Source organism: Mesocricetus auratus, unplaced genomic scaffold, assembly GCF_017639785.1.
Source record: "Mesocricetus auratus isolate SY011 unplaced genomic scaffold, BCM_Maur_2.0 Super-Scaffold_100001, whole genome shotgun sequence".
NCBI classification, from domain to species: Eukaryota; Metazoa; Chordata; class Mammalia; order Rodentia; family Cricetidae; genus Mesocricetus; species Mesocricetus auratus.
Genome location: NW_024429187.1, coordinates 8197625 through 8220048, shown reverse-complemented (window position 1 = coordinate 8220048; position 22424 = coordinate 8197625). Strand labels below are relative to the sequence as shown.

Here is a 22424-nt window from a genome sequence, read left to right as displayed (position 1 = left end):
CTGTTTCAGGCCATCTGGGAGCCGGGGAGCCCAGCTGCATCCTGATAGTTGGTTCAAGTGATGGGCAGCTGATTATGCACAAGTCTTCCCTAGACAGAGTCTCAGGACAAAAAGACCATGAGGCATTTCCATATGAACAACAACACCTTCTACACACACTTGTGTTATTGAATGGCCTTGTAAGAGATGAGTGGACTAAAGGAGTATTTCCAACAATTTACTGTGTGTTCAGAGACATCTTTTATATTAAAACCGCTTGTGGCCATTATAATGGATTTCTCTGATTTCTTTTTCAGCCCGTTTATCGTATATATAGTAGACTACTGATTTTTTGAGTTAATCTTGTACCATGCCACTTTGCTGAAGGTGTTTATCAGCTATAGGAGTTTCCTGGTAGAGTTTTATAGAGTTTTTTGATTCACTTGTGTAAAACCACCACAGAGGCACCACGGAACCCTCAAAAGGAGCTGATTCTTGCCGCTGCCGCTGTGGAGCTGCTACGAAACCGCCACAGAAATCAACAGTCCCTCTGTGCTAGTCCAACCAGCCCTGGTCCTTTCGGAGTTTGCAGAACGAGCACTGGTGAGTAGCTGCCACCTTTTCTCCACCACTGTGGGTGCTCCTGCTCGGGAGTGATTCCAGTCCCCGCAGCCCTACCATGATTCCTCCGTGATGACCACAGCTGCACATTGCCATAAAGCCACAGGGTGCGGAGTTTGCTTCCCTTCACCCCCGAAATGTTCCGTGGCCACTTTTTAGCCACAGGTTCCTGCAATCTGCGCAGCGCTCCCTCCCCCCCTTAACAAAATCCCACTCACTAATGTGTGTACACGCTGCTTAGAATTTTTCAGATATTATTTGGGATATACTGATCTTCCGTGGCAGAGCTGCGTTTGGTGGTACAACTGTGCTACCTGCTGACCAAGCATAGTTACTGCAAGTAAAAATCCTTTCCTTAACCCGAGATAACTGGAGGTTAGCCTTGCAGTTTGGTACTTTAAGATGGTGATAAGATTACATACTCTGTACCATGGTGGATAATCAAACGATGCAGAAAATTAGGGATCTCATTGCTTATTTCATGAATGACATCCTGGGAGAGAATTATGACATGCATCGAATTTGTTTGTGTCTGATGCTAATGATTAGCTTCATAATACATACAATATCATGGAAGAGATGCCTGAATAGCAGGGCTGAAGGAAGGGAAATTGTGCAAATGATTGGAAAATTAGAGTCAAAAAGTCAAAAGCTTGATGTCAATGTGGAAATATCTAACAAAGTAGATAACTTAGAGTTAAAAGTAACCACCTACAAGACAGGATTGTTTATATGACTACTGCCCTAATGGACAAACTAGAATCCATTCAAGAGGACATTATCAGGCTGTCAGAAACAACTCTGATGACTGGATTAATAGAATTCAAAGACTAGAGTTCTTTTAATCAGATTAATGAGTTTACTAAAAAATTCATTCCACGTCTGAACATAATGACTGGCTATCAAATAGAACACTGTTCCTAGAAGGCAACTTACATGCCATTCAAATAATATCTAAGGATGAGAATATTAAATGCTTGGAATCATGTAGAAATGATGAATCCAAGAAACTGTCAGACTCCATGAAGTCCTTAGAAAATTTTTTAACCCAGGAAGTTCAAGCAGTCAGAGAAACGATGGCCAGTAGGCTGCAGGTCTTAGAGTACCTACAATCTGATACATCAGATTCAGAAGTACTAGCAACATGTCATGACAGAGTTTTACCTACACCCCTCAGACACCGGAAAGATCTTCCTAAGGTTGTTACGCCATCTCCTATGGTCGTCTCAGTGTCTATGACTATAAAACCAGCAATGAAGAAGCATCCAAATAGTTCAAGGAGTTGAGGAATTCTTGGGGGAGCTTGAATAGGGTGACCCCAAAGGATTGGAATTGATTGTTCTCTGCAGTGCTGGAAAATTTGTCTCAAATACAATGGAGAGCTTTATGGAGGGAAGGTGTAAAGGCCCTCGAGCTCCAAGGCCTAAAGAAAGGTTGTGAAGTTCCCCAAGATAAGATACTTGGTCAGAGTGCTTATGCTGATCCACAGGTTCATCCTGAGTATGATGAACACATCATGTCTTTGTGCCATACAACAGCTCGGAATGCTTTGAATAAGGTTCATGAACGAGGAGAGAAAATACAACTCTATACCAAGGTGGTACAGGGTCCAAGAGAAAAATTCACTGAATTTTTGGAAAGATTGTCCAGAGAAGTAGAATTACAGGTAACTGACTCAGATTCTATGTGTATACTTATAGCATCTTTAGCTTATGAGACTGTAAATCCACAATGCAAACAGGTACTTTGGCCATTGGATGAATGGGACTTGTATACATCTAATATTGAGTATAAAGATCAAGATACAGAGGCTTGGATAGGAGAGACCATTTCTAAAGATTTGAAGAGGCACCAAGATGCCAAATGCCTTAACAGTGAGGATGGGTAGGAGAAGCAATCTATAGATTGCTTTTAAATACCAGATGTCTTAATTGTGTAGAATATGACATCTGAGAAGAAATTGTAGGCTAAACATTCTTAGAAATAATGTTCCTCCTAGGAATGACTCAAACAGAAGGCCTCAGCCTTATGGATTATGTAGGAGATGTGGCACAGGCAGACACTTGACTATTGAATGTAGGTTGAACACAGACAGACAAGGTCACCCTTTAAAATTGGGAAACTCCTTGGGGAGCTCTCGACGATCCCCATGTTAAAAGTGGTACCATCATTCACAGTCACTGTGGAGGACAATCTCTCACAGGATGATTAGAAGATCCACTGCCTATTGTAAAAAATAATACTGATCAGGATGATAGATTAGCTACTGAGGATAAACCTATCATAAATGGAGCAAACAAAATACATATTTTGGCAAACTTGTTTACAGGATCACAAGCCCAAATTGCAAGTTAAAGTGAATAAGATCATTATCGGAATTGTAGACATTGAGACTGATGTCACCATCATAACCCAAAAATCTTGACCTTCCAGATGGCACCTATACAAAGTAATCATTCATTTCTTAGGGATTGGAACCCTATCTCAAGTAAAAGCACAAGATGGATTGACTGTATAGGGCCAGAAGGACAAAGATGAAGACTGAAGCCATATGTTGCAGACATCGCTGTAAATCTCTGGGGTTGTAATCGATTTCAACAATGGAATACCCAGATTAACATGTGGGGACACCAGACCTTGAGCAGAAACCCACTTCCCCTTCGGCCTGGGAGCAGGCAGCTGTGTAATGTTTACTGAAAACAATTCAGTGCTTTAAAGCTCTTGATAGGGCTCAGATAAGGGCTCGCTCACTGAGATACCATGACTTTCACACCCCCTATGGCTAGATGCCTCTTCCTGTCCCCCCTGTGGTGTCTCCCCGATTCTGGGGCCGGAGATTAAACCACCAGCCAGGAGGGTGAGAAGTCTGGAAAGAATGGTATGTAGATGAATGGCAGAAGTCCTTAAAAAGGGAAGCTCCTTTTTCTTAGGGAGACTTCTCCTGAGAGCTCTCTCCTAAGCGGACTGGGGTCTCCTCCTAAGCTGACTTGGGAAGCATAAAGTTTTCTTAAAGCAACCGACTGGTCTCTGTGTCATCTATCCTGACCACCTCGCTACATTCTCGGATGCAGGCCGCACAGCAGGTGCGACATTAACATTCCTCTTCTATCAGATATGAATCATAAACAAGCTCTTAGAGGTAGAAAAAATATTGTAAGTCACTACAGAAAACAGTTGCCAAACATACAGGCTGTACAGAAACAGGATACTACTGCCAAACCTACAGAGGAAACAAAAGCCCTACCATTAAAATGGCTAACAGATGAACCTATCTGGGTAGGGCAATGGCCTATGATCTCGGAGAAGCTTGAGGCTTTATAAAAACTGTCTCAGGAACAGCTAAATGCAGGACATAATGAAGAACCCACCTGTCCATGGAGTTTTCCTGTATTTGTTATCAAAAAGAAGTCTGGTAAATGGAGGATGCTTACTGATCTGAGAGCCATCAATAAAGAAATTCAATCTATGTGCTCTTTACAGCCTGGGATACCATTGCCTTCTCTGATACCCAAAGAATGGCCCATGATAGTAATTGATCTAAATCATTGCTTCTTCACTACACCTTTACAAGAAAAATATAGGGGAAAATGTGCCTTCACAGTGTCTATCTATAACAATTCTCAACCAGTTAAGTGATTTCAATGGAAGGTTTTGCAACAGGGAATGTTGGGTCATACTTTGTGCCAGTATTTCATGCAAAAACCTTTGGCAATAATTCACAAACAATTTCCACAATCCATAATTTGCTATTATGTGGATGACATACTGCTGACTGATTCAAAAGAGGGAATGTTGTAAAAGATATTTGAGGTAGTAAAGGAAATTTTGCCTTGCTGGGTATTACAGATTGCCCCCAAAAATATACAAAGAGGAGATTCTATTAATTATTTAGGTTATAAAATAGATATACAAAAATTAGACTGTAAAAAGTACAGATCATGAGAAATCATTACCAGACTCTTATTGATGTTCAAAAACTAGTAGGAGGAATTTCTCAATAACAGACAATTATTGGAGTAGAAGGGCATGATTTAAAATACCTAAAAATGACCCTAAAAGGAGATAAGGACTTAAATAGTCCATGAACATTATCAGCTGTGGCTGAAAAATAATTAGAATGGGTAGAGAAGATAATACTAGAAGCACATGTAGATCATGTGGATTCAAAACTAGATTGTATTCTGGTTATTTTACCATGTAAAGAATACCCCTCAGGGATTTTGATGTAGAGGGATTATATCATACTAGACTGGATATTTCTGCCACATAAACAGAATAAAAAGCTGAAGACATATATAGGAAAGATCTCTGATTTGATTTTAAAAGGTAAATTAAGGCTTTGTTAACTAACTAGAAGGGACCCAACAGAAGTTATTGTACCTTTAATGAAGAAATTTCCTCCTTTTGGAAGGATAATGAATATTGGCAAAGGGCTTGCAGTGACTTTTTGGGAATGATTAGTAACAATTATCACAAAACAGAGAGAATCAAACTCATGAAGAAAACAATTTGGATCCTTCTATGCACTGTAAGAAAAACGTCAATCTCTGGGAGTCCCTACATTTCACACTGATGCAAACAGGTCAAGAAAGGCAGGTTATAAATCAGAATTATAAGTAGAATAATTCAAAGCCCTTACAACCGTGTACAAAAGGCAGAGTTGTATGCCATTATCATGATATTTACAGATTTTACAGGGCCTGTCAATATAGTTACTGATTCTCAATATGCAGAGAGAGTTGTCTTACACATTGAGACCACTGAATTTTTTCCTGAAAATACAGAAGTAGCTTTACTGTTTATACAATTGCAGGAAACTATCAAAAATAGAACTCATCCTATATACATATCACATATCAGAAGCCATACGAGTCTGCTAGGTTCTCTAGCACAAGGTAATAGTGAGATTAATCATTTATTAATAGGAAATGTGTTAGAAGCTTCAGAATTTCATAAAAAAACACCATGTTAATAGCAATGGCTTAAAAATGAGTTTTTCTATCACCTGGCAATAAGCCAAGGAAATAATAAGAAACTGCCCCACCTGTTCAGTCTATAATCAAACTCCATTACCAGCAGGCAGTAATCCCAAAGGTATCTGCAGAAATGGAACTTGACAAATGGATGTGTTTCACTTTCCAGAGTTTGGAAATTTAAAATTTGTGAACCATACCACTGACACATTTTAGCTCTGAAAAGGCTGATTATGTTATCACACCTCTGAGAGGTAATGGCCATTATGGGTATACTGCACAAATAAAAACTGACAATGCTCCAGCATATGTCTCCAGCAAATTGTAACAGTTTTTCAAATATTATAACATAAAGCACATAACTGGAATACCATACAAACCCACAGGACAGCAGTGGTTGAGCGATCTAACTGCACTCTAGAAGAAATGCTCCATAAGATTCCTCAGAAAAATGGGAATAAACCTTCCACAAGACCCAGCAACTCCACTCTTAGGCATATATCCAAAAGATGCTCATTCATACAACAAAGATGTCTGCTCCACTATATTCATAGCAGCATTATTTGTAATAGCCAAAACTTGGAAGCAACCTAGATGACCCTCAACTGAAGAGTGGATAGAGAAAATGTGGTACATTTACACAATGGAGTACTATTCAGCAGAAAAAAACAATGGAATCCTGAAAGGCAAATGGATGGCACTAGAAGAAACCATCCTGAGCGAGGTCACAAAAAGAGAAGCATGACATGTACTCTCTCATATATGGATTTTAGACCTATATCTGGGGAGTGCCAGCCTACAATCCCATGGCCAGAGAGTCTGGGAAACAGAACCTTCATTCAGTGGCTGATGGAAGCAGAGGCAGACTCCCATGGCTAAGCACTGAGCTGAACTCAAGGAACCCAGTGACAGAGAGGGAGGACTGATGACCAAAGGGATTAAGACCTGGCTGGTTTAACCCCCAAACTGAATCTTTAAATAAATAAATAACATTGAATAGCATTGTTTTGTTGTAGACTACAATGTGAAATGTAAATAAATAACCATACTTAAGGAAAGAGTGAACTCTTTTTGTACAAAGACTACATTTAATTTACTTATACCCTGTAGAGTTTTTACACCGCCATTGTGGGTTTGGAAGACAGAAAAGAGTCTCATTTATATTTGATATATTTACAATAAGAAATATCAGGTTATTGCAAGAATACAAATACTTCTTTTAGAATTGTGAGCTTTATTTATGTCTCATTAACATATTTATAACTGGTGTAATAACAAAATTATTTTTGAAAATTAATAGTTGTCTCACATTAGAAATAGACATCTTTATGAATTGCCTTTTATATAACTCAGTTGATACTTTTTGAAAATTTATACCGTACAAACATGTGTGATAATTTGAATTCTTAAAAAAAGTTTTACAGATTTTATGCTAGACAAAAACACTTCAGAAATTCTGAAAGAAATCTAATAAAGTTTTAAGCAGTAAAAAAAAAAGAAATGTTCCATAAACAGCCAGGGGGAACAAAAACCCCCAAACCCAGATTACATAATACTTTATTAACATTAAACTTTCTTAATGCCAATGAGAAAGGACAAACAGCTGCAGAAAGATACTGGATTACAGAAAAAATCTTCTGAACTAAACCCAGCCAGTGTATTTCAAGCATATTATGACCTCAGTTTGGAAACCAGTATACGTGTTATGTTGGGGAAGGGGTTTTTCCTTTGTTTATGCAGGAGAAGAAAAGTTGTGGATTCCATAAAAATTGATCAAGACTTGATCCAAACAGGAGAAACCTTGGGAGGAGGAAAGACAACTGCTCATCTACAAAGTCATATTCTACAAAGTATAAGGAGACCTCACAAAAGGAAAGGGAAGTGTTTTGTTCTTGTCTTCACAGGAAAACCCATCTTGAAACAGTGAGAAGATACTGAGAATGTTAAATAAAGAAGAGAGGATGGGTACCCAGAGAACCATCAAACAGAAAATAATCTGATATTTGGTATCAATGTCAATTTTTCAACTTATGTCCTTATAAAATCCATTTCTCTTTACTTCCTAATATTCTTTTGGTCCCAATTCACTTAAACCAATGCTGATGTTGGAGTTGGATTTGACTCTCCTCCTCTAAATTCAAGCATGTTATTAAAACAAAATTCAGAGTTTCTGCATTATATCAAGGAGACAATTGATGTAAGACAGAAGAAAACAAAATCTAGGGACTGTTATCTGCTTATAATCAGTTATTTCTCTGAAAGTCTAATTTCCCTCACATTTACTATTTTCCTTATTGTTTCCCAGTATGCATACATATAAAAGTTAACATTTCTTTGTTGACATTGTCTTTTGAGTTTCCACAGAGAACAAAGAATTTCCTAAGAGCAATCTTCCAAAACTTCTGAAAGAAAATGGGGCGCCACTTCATCAACTCCACCTAATCCAACTTGATACATTTGAACTACAAGTACCACACTGAAACCTGTTTGGGACTACATCGCTCTACACAACTCCAGACTAACTGATAAGGGGTACCTTCTACAATCTGGCCAGGGTCTCAGACAGGAGCGTCAATCAACATCAGAACTTCAGCCAAGATCTTCAATCAAGCATCTCTGGTCAAACAGAGACTGGAGTACAAATGTTGTAACTAGTCCACTTGAGACTTTCACTACATTAACATTGTCTGCCTACAGGATCCCTTGAGGTTATCATCGTCCCATTTCAGCAGGAAGTAATTTTGAGAACACCATGCTCCCTTTCGCTACTGTTTATATTACAGGATAATTTACACCTGTTATGGTTAGTTTTCAATTATTCAGAGTTTGGATTGGAAGAAGGTGTTCAGACTTGGGCACCTCTTTCAGATAAGTTTAGGGGTTAGATGGGATAGATATATTTAGGATAGGATATAGGTATATTATAATTTTTATCACCTTCTTTGTATATATGCTGAAAGACCCTAGCCCAGTCTAAACAGGCAGCTGAGGCTTATGGAAAATTCCGTTTCCCCCACAATTGAATAGTCATTGCTATCAGAAGGGAGCTCTGCCCAAGCATACAGGCTGCTGGGTATCTGCTGCGACCAGATGGCCAGCCCAGCAAGATTGGGCAAGCACAGAGACCTATTGTTCCTCAGATAGGGCCAAGGCCGAGACTTGAGTTCCAAGCAAAACCTCAATTGCCCTCGTTCTGAGCCCCAGCCTCATTTAAATTACCCAATCAGGGTCCTGTTACTAGGCTTCTCGCTTCTGTACTGCGCTTTTTGCTATAAAAGAACCCCTGAGTCCCCAGCTCGGGGCTCTCAGTTCCCGAGACTGAGACGCCCCAGGTACCCGTGTATTATCAATAAAGCCTCTTGCTGTTGCATCCAAGCTCGTGGTCTCGTTGTTCCTTGGGTTCGGGTCTCCCTTCCGTGAAAGTATCCCACTTGGGGTCTTTCATTTGGTGCGTTGGCCGGGAATTTGAGACCCCCGCCCAGGGACTACCGACCCACTTCTGGGAGGTAAGAATTGTCCGGACTCAATTTCTGTTGTCTGCTGTCTGTCTATGCCTGTTACTTTCTCGCGCCTGCGTCTGTAGTATACAGCTGTATGCATTTGTATTTGTCGGCACCGAGGAGGAATTGACGGATTCGTACTCCCGACCGCAGCTCCAGGAGACGTCCTGGTAGCATCTGGAGTCCTTAGGGACTCGTCTGTTTGGGGTAGATGTCAATCTACCCCGTCTGTATCTGGAGTCCTTAGGGACTCGTCTGGTTGGGGTAGATGCCTAGGAATCTGCCCCGTCTGTTTGGGGAAGTCCCGCTGGCCGAAGGATTTTCCATCCTGGTAGGGGACGAGGATGGGAGCACGAGGCCCCCGTCCCTGAGCTCATCTGAATTTTTGCTTTTGACTTTACGTCAAAGCCGCGCAGCGAAAATCTGTTTGTTTTTGTTTCTTATCTGTTCATCCGTCTTAGTGTCGTTTGTCATCGCTCTCGAGAAAATGGGCCAGACAGTTACCACTCCGCTTAGCCTGACCCTTTCACATTGGCAACAGGTTCAGGAATACGCTCACAACCGGTCTGTCGATGCGCGCAAGAAGCAATGGATCACCTTTTGCTCTTCTGAATGGCCAACTTTTGATGTTGGCTGGCCACGAGATGGCACCTTTAACCCTCAAATTATCTTCCAGGTGAAGGAGAAAGTCATGGATCCTGGACCCCAGGGCCACCCGGACCAAGTACCCTATATAGTTACCTGGGAAGTGCTGGTCTATGACCCTCCTTCCTGGGTGCGCTCCTATGTGCACCCAGGAGGTCCCTCCCCCTCCTCTTCCCTAACCCCCGCCACCGCCGCAGCTGCAGGCACCGCTTGGGCTGCGGCTCATTCCCGGTTCGCATTCAGCATCCCGGCCGCTGCAGGTTGGGCGCCCTGAGTGTGACGTCGCGACCGGCGGCAATGCGAGGGGAGCTTCGTCTGCCTCCCTGCGGCCCGCGGTGGACTGGGTACGGACAGAGAGCGGCCGCCACGCCCCTCGCCCCGCTCCCCTGCGGCCGCTCCGGCTCTTCCAGGGGCCCCGCAGCCTCAGGCCGCTCCGTATTCAACCGCCCTGCCTCCCCGTACGGGCCCCGATGGCCAGTTGCAGTACTGGCCGTTCTCTGCCTCGGATCTTTATAACTGGAAAAATAATAACCCCTCCTTTTCAGCAGACCCCGTGAGACTGACTGATCTATTAGAATCGGTTCTCACTGCCCAACAGCTTTTTGCAAGTCCTCCTAACTTCGGAGGAGAGACAGCGGGTCCTTCTTGAAGCCTAGAAAAAAAAATGTTCCTGGTGCAAATGGACAACCTACGCAGCTTCCAAATGAAATTGATGCTGCTTTCCCCCTTGACCACCCCGTCTTTATTGCCAGTTGCTTGTAGCGAGTCTCCGAGGGACGGGTAAGCGATCTACAAATTTGGCCCAGGTAAGACAGAGAGTTCAGAAGGCAGAGGAATCGCCAGCAGCATCTTTAGAAAGACTTAAAGAAGCTTACAGAATGTATACCCCATATGACAGGGGTATACACTACCAGATGTATTGAGGGAGGCAGAACACATTTTTAATAAAAGAGAAGCTCAGGTAGAGAGAGAGAGAAAAGATGGAGACAGAATGTCAGAGACAGGAAATTAGAGAGAGGGAGATAGCAAGGGACAAGAAGCATAACAGAGAAATGACTAAACTGTTGGCCACAGTAGTCGCAGAGCAGAGACAGGATAGGTAGAGAGAGGGACAAAGGGGGCCTCACTTAGAAAGAAGGACCTTTCAGAGACCCAAACCCCCTGCCGGTCCCCCTGGAACACTCCCCTGTTGCCAGTCAAGAAGCCAGGAACCAATGACTATAGGCCGTTCCAGGACCTCCGGGAAGTCAATGAGCGGGTTGAGGACATACACCCCACGGTCCCCAATCCCTATAACCTCCTGAGTGGACTGCCACCTGACTATGTTTGGTACTCAGTCCTGGATTTAAAGGATGCCTTCTTCTGCCTGCGATTACACAAAGATAGTCAGCCACTGTTTGCCTTTGAATGGCAGGATGCAGACCTGGGAATCTCGGGACAACTTACATGGACTAGGTCGCCCCAAGGGTTCAAAAATAGCCCCACCCTCTTTGATGAGGCCTTACATCAGGACTTGGCCGGGTTTAGAGTCCACCATCCTGAGGTCATCCTCTTACAATGACATCCTGATAGCCACCAAAACAGAGGAGGAATGCCTTAGGGGGACAGAAGCTCTCTTAAAGACTTTAGGAGACTTGGGGTATAGGGCCTCTGCCAAGAAGGCCCAAATCTGCCGGACCCAGGTCACCTACTTGGGGTACAGAATCCAGGATGGAAAACGTTGGCTAACAGAAGCCCGCAAACAGGCCATCCTTGACACCCCCCCCCAAAAACTGCGGGAATTCTTGGGAACGTCAGGTTTCTGTAGGCTATGGATTCCCCGGGTTCGCGGAAATGGCAGCACCCCTGTACCCCCTCACCAAGACGGGGGCTACCTTTGACTGGGGGGAGAGCCAGGAGAAAGCCTTCATGGACATCAAGAAGGCTCTGCTCAGCTCCCCAGCTCTGGGGTTACCTGATCTGACTAAACCCTTTGACAAATTGACTTTGGGGCAGCCTTTGACTATCTATGCCCCCCCCCCGCTATGGAGGTGGTCATCAGGCAGCCACCGGGCCGCTGGCTCACCAATGCCAGGATGACCCATCACCAGACTCTGTTGCTGGACAAGGACCAAATTCACTTCGGGGCTCCGGTGACCCTAAACCCCTTCCCAACCCCGACCATGTCTGGTTCACGGACGAAAGCAGCTTTGTACATCAAGGGGGGAGGGAGCGCGCTATGGAGGATGGAGCGGGGGTGGGGCGGAAGCGCGCCGACGCGGAGGAAGGAGCGGCGGGAGCCGCACGGCCCGAGGCCGGGAGCCGAGCGGAAAGCCGGTGCGGGAGTGCCAGCAGCCTCTGGTTTCTTCCGTGACTGGGTCCCACCTCTGTTAACACAGGCTCTGAAGCTGGCGGAAGGTAAGAAACTCACTGTCTACATAGACAGCCGTTATGCCTTTGTCACGACATCATACATGCCCAGGGCATCAGAGAGGCGACAACCCAGTCGCCCGGGGAAACCGGAGGGCAGACCGGGCCGCCCAGGAGGCTGCCCTGGCCATGGGAAACAGCAGTCACCTCCTTCAAGCAGCTGTAGTCTGATTAGCAGCCTACCCAAACTCACTCATTTGAGCTCCAGGAAAATGCAAGAACTATTAGCCCGGGAAGAAAATACCCGCCACCTGTTGGAAATGAAAGAAACACTAAAACAAGTGACTGAGCGATGTGACGCCTGCGCCCGCGTAAATGCGACCAGGCTAAAGCTACCCATGGGGACCCGAGCTCAGGGGCACCGGCCTGGGGTGCACTGGGAAATAGATTTCACAGACCTCCTGGTTTTTGTTGACACCTTCTCGGGATGGACTGAAGCCTACCCCACCAAGCACGAGACGACAAAGGTGGTCACCAAGAAACTTCTTGAAGAAATCTTCCCCCGTTACGTAATGCCACAGGTATTGGGGACAGACAACGGGCCTGCCTTTGTTTCTCAGGTAAGTCAGTCTGTGGCCACCTTGTTGGGGATTAATTGGAAATTGCATTGTGCTTACTGACCCCAAAGCTCAGGACAGGTAGAGCAAATGAATAGAACCATTGAGGAGACTCTAACTAAATTATCGCTTGCAGCTGGCACTAAAGACTGGGTCCTCTTGCTCCCCCTTGCCCTCTATCGTGTCCGGAATACACCGGGCCCCCATGGTCTCACCCCTTTTGAGATTTTACATGGAACCACCATTCCCTTTGTTCAGTTCTTTGACCAAGATATTTCTGACTATGCCAATTCCTCCTCTCTTCAAGCTCACCTGCAGGCACTCCAGCTGGTCCAGCAGGAAGTCTGGAAGCCCCTGGCCCAAGCCTACCGAGACCAGAGGAGACACCCTATCGTCCCCCACTCCTATCCCGTGGGAGACAGCGTTTGGGTCCGACGCCACCAGGCTAAGAACCTTGAACCCCGCTGGAAGGGACCATACACGGTCCTGTTGACCACCCCTACTACTCTCAAAGTGGACGGGATTGCTGCTTGGATACACGCCTCGCATGTGAAAGCTGCCTCCCCTGAGGATTCAGACCCAGGATGAAAGGCCCAATGCACTCAAAATCTTCTAAAGATAAGACTCTCCCGAGTTGTTTGATTGCCTTCTTATACTTCATGCTTACCTTTCCCCTTATTGAGGGAAGTCCTCACCGAGTATTCAATATTACTTGGGTGATAACCAATCTGGGGACGGGACATACTGCAAACCTGAGTTCCCAACTTGGGGCTCTGACAGACACCTTCCCCACCCTGTATTTTGATCTATGTGATCTGGTGGGGGAAGATTGGGACCCCTGATCATTATACTTTTGGTTCTGATGTTTGGGCCATACATCTTAAACAGACTGACCCAGTTCATAAAAGAAAGGTTACAATCCCTGGTCTTAACCCAACAGTACCAGCAGCTAAAGCAAAGGGATTTCGAGATAGCAGAAACCCTTGAATGAAAGATTCCATTCAGTTACAAGAGCAATGGGGGAATGAAAGACCCCGGCCCAGCCTACACAGGCAAGCTGAGGCTTATGGAAAATTCCGTTTCCCCCACAATTGAATAGTCATTGCTATCAGAAGGGAGCTCTGCCCAAGCATACAGGCTGCTGGGTATCTGCTGCGACCAGATGGCCAGCCCAGCAAGATTGGGCAAGCACAGAGACCTATTGTTCCTCAGATAGGGCCAAGGCCGAGACTTGAGTTCCAAGCAAAACCTCAATTGCCCTCGTTCTGAGCCCCAGCCTCATTTAAATTACCCAATCAGGGTCCTGTTACTAGGCTTCTCGCTTCTGTACTGCGCTTTTTGCTATAAAAGAACCCCTGAGTCCCCAGCTCGGGGCTCTCAGTTCCCGAGACTGAGACGCCCCAGGTACCCGTGTATTATCAATAAAGCCTCTTGCTGTTGCATCCAAGCTCGTGGTCTCGTTGTTCCTTGGGTTCGGGTCTCCCTTCCGTGAAAGTATCCCACTTGGGGTCTTTCAATGCTTTATATATGTTTGAGGCAATTTAGTTTGTTTCAAGTCTAAATCTTTTCCTTAGACTAAGGGGAATTGTAGGTAGAGATCTTTCATACCCGAAGCACTGACCACGGCCGTTTGGGCGTGGTCACAGGTATGCGGGGGGGGGGGGAGGCAGGGATAAAGAGCAAGGCAGAAGAGGTCACTGGCTCTCTTGGGACTCTGGTTGAGGTCGGAGACCAGCAGACCGCTGACCTCAGTTCTCAGCTTCTCCCTAATAAAATAACATGCAACTCCCTACCCTGCATATGCTAATCTTCTGTATCACTTCAAGAATATAGAATTCTCAATTTTAATGGAATGAAAGAGAAATGAAATTTCTAGGTAGGATTGAGATGTGGAAGGGAAGGTTGTTTTCCGAGCAGAGGATGTTAATTTAGCAAAACCATAAGGAAAATTGTGGGGACACACAAGACTAGGAATGGAGGAGACAGAGAAGGGGTGGAGCTCAGAAGGAGAAAACTGAAGCATGACGGAAAGATCAACATGTCATGAGAAACAACAGCAAGCAGACCTAAGTGCTGAGTCCTGGAGTAAAGAACACCAACGGTTTAAAAACACCACGGGAAAGTGGTGTCATTGGATATTGACAAAAACACACTGTGCAAGAAAGTGGAGAATCTGATACATGATATACTTAAGAGAAGGAAACTGACCAATGACCTCAAAGGATGATTAAAGCTCCTCATACTTCCATGGCTATGGGAGATATGCTATTTGTAAACTCCTGAGCTTTGATTTTCAGACAATCAGAGACAGAGATATATCAATGTAACTACTGCTGGAAGTTTGCAAGCATATGTGCTGTTGGTAATAACAGTAGTACAGATTATGAAGCTATAAAATAGCTCCATATATTATTATTTTGTCTCACAATAGTATAGTATATTATTATATTATCTCATGGAATAGGAACTGTGTGGCAGATGTCTTGTGTCTGGTGATGTCCTTCCCTCAGGGAAAAGTTCTAGATAGAGCAAATATCATAAGAAAAGATTGCTTGAGTATGTGCATGTCTCTCTCTGTGTGTGTATGTGTGCACATATATTTGTGTCTCTTCATATAAAGCTACCAGGCATCAAGATGATAACCATAATTAATCTTAAGTACTCCTTGAAGATTCTACTTTCAATACCACAATCATATATATTACCTCACAATAGGAAATTATTTTAATAGATGGAGTCTGAGGTACCAGATCTGAAACAAAACTAAGTCATGGTCACAAACACTATATACATCCATGTGTTTTTAGTTAACTCAGATATTTTAATATTTTAAATATGGTTTATAGGCTAATTAAGTGTCCAAATGCCAATATCCTTGTACAACCCCTCTTTTGTATTCAGAGAAATGAGCATAGGTTTAGTGCTACTGTCAAAGGTCTACAGCAAAAATCAGTAACAATGTGAGTATACTGGTCATTTTACTATTTTTAGAAAGAATTTTATTTTAACTCTATAAAAAGCTTTATTCCAGAGAGTATTCCTTCGTAGGACATAGCAAATCCTCCCAATGAATTAGATTAGTATTTAAATGAAAAAAACACAGGGTGGAACTTAACAAAATCATGAAAACAACATGCAAGGTCTAGTTCCTTATCATTATCTTTAGACGAGACATTAATTCTTTAGAATGTCATATGTCTATAAATGTGATACAGTCTTTCAAATATCTTTTAAACCGGGTTAATTTATAGTTTATATTTTAGCATTTCCAGCTATGCAGGCTGGCAAGCATTTTGTCAATCCATTTTATATCGTATGCTAAGTAAAGAAGACCAGACAGAAATGGAAGAAAGATACATCAGACCACATACACATGATGCACAAACACACCACCCTACCACACATATACACAAGTACACATACTACATATACACACTACACAGATATCACACACACATACAAACATACCATATACCCCTTATACATCACATACACTACATATATACACATACTACATACATAGATACCACACCCACCACACATCACTCACACCACACATCACACCCACTACACACATACACCCACCACACACAATACACATGCACATACCAAGACAAGTGCACCACACACACACTCACACACTCACACCTAATACACAACACTGTGACTGGCACTTACTTCATCTTCTAAAGAAATCGTAGTTTGAAACACTGGTGAGCAGATGGTTTGCTCTCTGTGGCTACCTCACTGTGTGGGTAAGTTCTGCTTGGTTCTTTCCATCTCTTGCCCTGCTGACAGCAGCCTTCTTCAGTGGCAGCCCCCAATACTTTCTTGTGAGTTTTCTATGACTGAAATTTGCATTAATGCAAAATATGCATTGTCAGTGATTGCCCAGCGTTTAGTTTGCACCTTCTGGGAAGGGAGATAAGTTTTGGGGATGTAAATGAAGAGAAAGTACAGAAAAGCCCAGTCGGGGCAAGAGAAAACTGTTTTCTTTTTAGTTACCTAGAGCAAGCTTCTCTGCTTGAACTAATTAACTGGACAAGGAAAGCAATAAGGGCAAAGCCCACACTAAGAAAGAAAGGAAGTTACAGCTAGCAACAAGAAACAAAATTAAGGACATCCTCACTTCCTATTTTCATGCTTAGAATGTTGGAGACCTGCTCTAACAGAAGCTAGGTAAACAATGAGAAAAAAATAGAAAAAGCTTCAGGTAATACTGGCAATTAGTGGAGAAAATGCTCATTCACAGTGGATGAGTAGTTAGATAAAATATCATTATAGATACACAAGTATTCTTCAAGAAATATAGTGATTATTAAGAGTATATCATATCCTGGTCTTCACAGCCTAGCATATCATCCTAATACTCAGCATTTGATAAAGCAGACACCATAATTTTGCAACCAGCCTTGTCTACACAGTGTGTTCTAAAACAGACTTACATAGTGAGACTATGTCTCAAAATACACACATACACACACACTATACACACACACTGTACACAATACACTACACACACACACTGCACACAATACACTACACTACACACACTATACACACACTGCACACAATACACTACACTATACACACACTGCACACGATACACTACACACACACACTATACACACATACTGCACACAATACACTACACACACACTATATACAGACACACTGCACACAATACACTACACACACTATACACACATACTGCACACAATACACTACACACACACTGTATACAGACACACTGCACACAATACACTACACACACTATACACACACTGCACACAATGCACTACACACACACTATATACAGACAGACTGCACTCAATACACTATACACACACTATACACATACTGCACACAATACACTATACACACTATACACAACACACACACACTGTATACAGACACACTGCACACAATACACTACACACACACTATACACACACTGCACACAATACACCACACACACACTATACACACTGCACACAATGCACTATACACACAGTATATACAGACAGACTGCACTCAATACACTACACACACACTGCACACAATATACTACACACACACACTATACACACACACTGCACACAATACACCACACACACACTATACACACTGCACACAATGCACTATACACACAGTATATACAGACAGACTGCACTCAATACACTACACACACACTGCATACAATATACTACACACACACACACTATACACACACACTGCACACATTACACTACACATACACACACTATACACACACACACTACTAAAAGCAAGGTGAAAGATCTGAGATTATTTAAACCAAAATTGGAATTCATGCAAAAACTTCTGTTTTATAATCAGAAAAAGGCAAAGTAGCTGCCATTTTATCATTTATTAAAATAAAAGATTTGTATATGTAATTGGCAAGGATTATGGAGACAGAAGTTAAGGGAAATAAACGTATTATTTGCAGATGACACAAAGGAAATATTATTTGCTAACTTTCTTGTAACATCAGGAAACAGCTAATTACAGTTGTGGTTCAAGAACAGAAATTTGAATGAATTAAGGGCCCTCAGTGGTGTCTTTCATGACAGCAATTAATTAGAAGTAGTTGGTTGAGAAAAAAAATTTTTTTAGGTTTTTACGAGAGAGGGTTTCTCTGTATTGTTTTGGAGGCTGTCGGTCCAGCCCGGCCTCGAACTCACAGAGATCCGCCTGCCTCTGCCTCCCGAGTGCTGGGATTAAAGGCGTGTGCCACCAACGCCCGGCGAGCAAAAAATTTTACTCAGGGCAGATTTGTCTTTAGCATCCTATCTGGAGAAAATAGACATAGCTTGTCTCCTCAGGAAAGGTTACACAACATTGAGTGTCTAGCCAAGGTTTTTCTTCCTGTATGGTACCCCAAATTCTCCAAAATGATAAACGTGTTAGTTGAATGATTTACATTGTTAAATATGAGCTAGAAAAAGGGCATTTCTTTTAATTATCCAAGAGTCTCCCACTAAGAGAATATAGTGAGTTATAAAATAGGATTCAGGGTGGCTAATTACACATAGGACTTTTCCATGCTCTTGTATAAAATCAATGTAAATTTGAGACAAAGACTAAAACACTCCTGAAAACATTTCCTGTGTCTGTGTGTACCTATGAATTAAGTTGAAAGCCTGTAGGAAAGAGGAAAACAGACAGTGTATAACTGAGGAGAGGTCTCCACCACAGACGGAGTTGCCAGAGTATAAATCAAGGTAAATTTTCCCATTACATTCTTGAGAGACTCTTGTAGGCACATATGTGGACACACAGGAACATGGGGAAACCCTCAGATGTACACACGACAGCAAGATAACTAATCTGATGCTGACAACATCATTTGACTCCTATAAGATGAAAATGTCTTTGTGTAGACTAAGGAACATGGTTCTCAGGGTTAACTGAGATGGGGAAATTAGAGTTAGGTCTGCGCTATCCAATCTTAAATTATTTTATCATCCAGGAAGAAGTAAAGTCACAGTTTTGGGCTTTTGCAGAGCACATGCTAAAGTTTAGACACGTGCTAAAGTTTAGATGTAACTGTGATCTCAGTCCTCAGAGATGAATGAAGAAAAAGAAAGCAAAACAAACTGCAAGAATTATCTAATGTGAGTGGGTGTACAGGAAAGGGATGCATTGATCTGAAGTGCCTTATCATATCTCATTAATTGAAGTAGAATATATATTATTAAAATATATACTGATATATAATAATTAATTAATGATTGATATATAATTACATGTAAAATAATTAAAACATTGTTGTTATGTAGTATATAACATTAATATAGTATAGAATTAATAACTTTATATACTAGTAACATATAGAGAAAAATAAGAAAATACACATGCCCCAAGGAAATAAATGTAAATCAATTGCACATAGCATATAAAATCTACAGATTGTTGTGTTTGTAAAAAGGAACAATTAACAAAATTAAGTGGAAATTTTCTTATGGATACATTATAAAGGAAAGCATAAAGATTTCTTAAAAGCCAACGCACGGAAAGATATCCTACGTAATTAGTAGCAAAAACAACAGCAGTAAGCTGGTACACTTATATTAATAATAGAGGAAACAGGACTACAGCAAGACCACATAAAATCCAGAAGGGAATACTGTTTGTCATGTTGGTATTTGAGCTGTCTGCCTAAAAAGCATTCTCAAAATATAAAGTCAACCCCTTTCTGCACCACAAGAAAATAAATCCACCTTCTTAGTGGAACTGTTTAAATCTAAATCTCACATTTATAGATAAATCAGACAAAATATCATGAGCTTCACTGAAAATTTGACAAACATAGTTCATTGGTTTGATGTAGTGGCCATCTGTGGATGTTGTACCAAATAATTGGAAAATATTCCTTGTTTCCAAGGACAAGTATTACTTATCAAATATGACTGCACATTTAGCTACTATTGATATAACTAAAAGTAAGTGTATAGGTTATCCTCGCTAAATCTGGTATAGCAAAAATAAATAAGAATCATACATTCTTGAACTTCAAAAACATTCCTACATAATTCATAAAGGAGGGAATCACAGTAAGATTTAAAAAAGAAATAACATTTCCAAGAAAAAACATTTTGTTTGGGAAAGTTCAGGGAAAAACAACAGTAGATACTCTTAATCTAGAGCAGAAAATAAATCTTCAAAATATGTAATACAGAACCCAGATATTCAGCAGAAAAAGAAATGAAAAAATGGCTTATATTTTTCATAAAAGATTTGTTGCTAAGAATTGATAGTTTGAAAATAATTTTAAGTAAATAATTAAGATTCATTTTGTCATGACTATCTTTATGCTGCTTTATCAGGTCATAAAATTGAAAGAGTAGTAATAATTTAGTTAGAAATAAATGCAATCATTTTGTAGACAGGAAATGACTGTTTTGTCTTCTTTTGTAAGCATGATGAGAATTCTATTAATTTATATAAACTAAATCAGTTATGATGGCACATTGTGAAATCATGATCTGGGGTCTCACAGTAGCAACACAAGGGCTGCTTCTCAGTGAATATTTCTCTGTATCGCTGGATAAATATCTCTCTCTCTCTCTCTCTCTCTCTCTCTCTCTCTCTCTCTCTCTCTCTCTCTCTCTCCAAACTAAATCACAGTTCAGTTACATTATTCTCATTTCACAGACTTGCTTCCTAGCTGGCCCAAAGACAGGTGGACACCATAGAGGAAAAGAAACCTGCAATGGAATGAGACACTGAGTTGGAATAAGAAAGGCTTGAATCAAAACGTAGCTGACTGGTGTCCTTACCAATGCGTGTGACACGTGTTCCTCCTCTCTCCCTGTGATTCTTCCCTGATACACAATTTTGCATTTGACAGTTCATTCCAAAGTGAGCAGTGTGCACACATGCCACGTATTAGAGTGAGTTTTAAGGAATGGGACACACCTTATTTCTCTTTTCAATCAGGTATCTGAAAAGCAATTGCCTGTAAAGACAGATGGTTAGGGGAGCAACTGGGATACACATTAGGCCCCTGTTGGTCCTCAGCGACTTTCTAGTAAAGAAGCAGGCAGAAAAGGTACAGCAAAGTTCCCAGCTTGAGTGACACACAGAAACAGCTTTCTCCCCATGATCTGCTACCAGTTTGGAGCCCATGTATTAGGAGGATACTCCTTCTTCCCAACAGCAAGTTCCCTTTGCAGTATCCTTGGGGATACACCAGACTGGAAAGCTTGAATGTGAAAGAAAATCTACCAGTGGCCAGCACGGAATGTAGCTCACCACTCTCAGGAATGTAGAATTAAGAACATTTAGAAGACAGTACAAAAAATATCAATGGAATTCAGGGGTGTTCCAGGTGGAGAGCTGAATGTGAGAGAGCAGGATCGGGAGGAGGATGAGGATGGGGAGGAGGAGGAGGATGGGGAGGAGGAGGGCAGGTATAGATGAAGGTCGAGAGAGAAGGAAAGAATTGGGTTTTCAGATTAGTAAGAATTGTATGCCAGATCTCTGTTGCAAAATATGGCAGGCGCATTGCACAGCACAATTCAACACTTTGAAGCAATAATATACTTGTAACAATTTGCCTTCCTGTGTGTTTAAGACAGGAAGCATTTTATTTGAATCTCTTACCTGAAGCAAATCTCTCCCTGAAATTGTTCATGATCTCAAATCTCTTCAGGACTCACTGAAGCAAACAACACAGGTCTATCACACGTGGCTCCTGACACCTCTACTGGTAACTATTGTCCTTGTCTGACTGGTTCAGCTTGTTTAAAAATCTAGTTTTCATCACCCTGGAGGGTCATATGGAAAAGAAGGCTTTGTTCTGACAGGACAGATACAAAATTGAAGCCACAACCCTACCAATGAGTTAGCTTCTGTGTGCTGTGAGAAGTCTGTGCCAAACCGTTCCAGAGCAGTATACAAACAGAGAAATGTTTTTGAAAATACATGCGCATAAGGTAGGCACTTTCTTCCCCAAATCATGTTGTTTGTGTTGGTATACAGAGAGGACTCAGTGACTCCAGTGTCAGGAGCTGAGGGGAGCCTGCAAGTCTCGTCCACCAAGAGATTACAAATCACTATGTTCCTTTTTGATTTTAAGCTTAGAAGTGATAAACCTCGGAATGTATAGTAAATTCACAAGAAAACAAACCACCAAAGGAAAATATTTTTCAAAGACCACAATGAAATAGACCAGGCATATCTGTTGTTGACTTTAAGCCATGTGTGGAAACTCT

The 22424-nt window shown here is 42.0% G+C and overlaps 1 protein-coding gene and 1 long non-coding RNA gene across 2 annotated transcripts in view; one reads left to right on the top strand and one right to left on the bottom strand.

The window, feature by feature from the left end:
* Positions 1-8443, top strand: part of LOC110341415 — a 31996-nt gene extending 23553 nt beyond the window's left edge. Inside the window, exons 3-4 of the long non-coding RNA XR_002383353.2 lie at positions 442-582; positions 7929-8443. This is a non-coding gene — a long non-coding RNA (uncharacterized LOC110341415). The remainder of the gene's footprint in view (positions 1-441; positions 583-7928) is intronic.
* Pik3c2g (phosphatidylinositol-4-phosphate 3-kinase catalytic subunit type 2 gamma) overlaps positions 1-21929 on the bottom strand; it is a 334840-nt gene extending 312911 nt beyond the window's left edge. The window contains exon 1 of the mRNA XM_040743461.1: positions 21814-21929. The gene's annotated coding sequence lies outside the window, so the exon portion shown is untranslated. The remainder of the gene's footprint in view (positions 1-21813) is intronic.
* Between the last annotated feature and the right edge of the window lie 495 nt (positions 21930-22424).